Below are 1933 nucleotides of genomic sequence, written 5' to 3'. Positions count from 1 at the left end.
TTAAGGTTGGTTTCCTTCATTTCATTATTGCAAAGGATTATGTTACATGGGGAAGGTACTGGGTAAACCAATAAAAGCAACAACAAAAGTATTCTGGTCAAGATTAGAAATAGATCTGAAGCAGATAGTGAATCATTTATTTTAGCTGTGTTTGTGGGGGACACATATCAGTGGAGGAAGGTGCACGCTCAGGTTTTCAGCCAGGGAAGGCTTGAAGTGCACTTTCTGAGCTGCAGGAAATTTATCTCCCTATTTCATTGCTCTCTTCTTTTCACCTGTGAATTTTGAGCTTGGATTACACCCTGGAAACATCAGAAACACGCACATGGACGCAGCAGTGCTCCTGCAAAGACTTCTCTGGCTAACTTGGTTTGGTACTTTCAGGAGAGCCAAGTAATGCAGCTGGAAGGATGGGAACCAAACTTTCCCTGGTGAGCAGCATCTACATGTTTCTGAGGCAAAGATCCCGGGATAACAGAATGGATCGGATGCAGGAGGGGAAGCTAAAGGCTTTTTGCTTTAAATGACCATTTCCCAGGATTTTTATCATTCATTTTAATGAGTTTCCTAGGAGGCTGCAGCACAGAGCACATACAAATGTCCTCGGGCATGTGCATCTATTTCTTTAGGTTTACACAACTTCTGATTCCTGAGTAATATCAAATTTATTTACTAACAAATTCTCCGCGTGGCTCTTCCTCAGCCAGGACAAAAAAAGAAAAATAGAAAAATATTTAGCTAATAATAATAAAAAATACTTAGAAAATAGAACACAGCCCATCACATCTGTGTAGCCCCGAAGAAACAACCAAATCTGCCAGGCGAGGTGGGGGTCCCGGCCGCCCCCCAGCCCGGGGGCCCGGCCCCGCAGCGCGATCACCCCGAGAGGCGGAGGGGAGGCGGGGGGAGAAGCGCGGAGCCGGCTGCGCTCCCGCGCAGGGAGCGTGGAGCTGCCCGGGAGAGCCGCGCCCGGAAAGCCCTCAGCCTAGCCTTTCCCTCGATGGGCAAAAATCTTCTGTTGGGGAATTTTTACAATTTTTTTTTTTTTTTTTTTTTTTTTCCCGGGGAGGGATGGGGGGGGGGGGGGGCGGGAGGCAGAGCGGAGCCCCCGGCCCGGCGGGTGGGGCGGGCGGGAGCGAGTTCTCCCGGGGAGCGTTACATTTAATTGCAGGCGCGGAGGGGCCGGACCGTGCCTCTACTTGCAGCGCGGCGGGAGGGAGGAGGGGGACGGGGGGGACCGCGGCCGCCCCCGTCCCTCCCCGCCCGGCAGCATCCCGGGTCGAGCCCCCCGGAGCAGCGGGGCTCCCCCGCCCGCCCCGTCGGGGAAAGCAGGAAGGCGGGGGGGGTGGGGTGGGGTGTGTGGGGGGGTGGGTGAATGGAGGCGGGTGGGGGGTTAGCTGCTATTTTCAACCCGTTTTGAGCCTAAAAATAAAAAGTCTCGAGAAAAGGCAGAGCGGGAAGGGAAAGGGGAGGGGGGCACACGCCGCTTTGCCGACGGGGCGCCCCCTCCTCCCCGGCCCCGTCGGGGACCGGCCCTCCTCCACCGTGGGGCCCTTTTGTGCCGGGAGGAGCCCCCCCGCCCCCTCCGCCCCCTTCCGCGGGGCTGCACATGAAGGGCTTAAAACAATGCCGGGGACAATACCCCTCCGGGGGGCTCCCCCAGCCGCCCCGCCGGGCCGGGCCAGCCCCGGGGGGGCGGGCGGGACGTTGTTTCCCCCCCCCCCCCAACCCAATCCCCTGGCGCCAGGGGACCTCCCGGCCCCTTTGATGCCGAAGTTTTTTACACCCAGAAAAATCCCATTGAGGCACCGGGGGAAAGGGGTGGGGGAGGGGCGCGGTGGGGGGAGGGGCGGTGGGGGCGGGGGGCTGCAGCAGATGGGAAAGTGCCTCCGACGGGACGGGGCTGGGCAGAGGAAGGGAGGTGGGAGGATTG

Source organism: Tyto alba, unplaced genomic scaffold (assembly GCF_018691265.1).
Source record: "Tyto alba isolate M040663 unplaced genomic scaffold, T.alba_DEE_v4.0 Super-Scaffold_12, whole genome shotgun sequence".
NCBI lineage: Eukaryota > Metazoa > Chordata > Aves > Strigiformes > Tytonidae > Tyto > Tyto alba.
Note: the sequence above shows the minus strand (reverse complement) of the source record.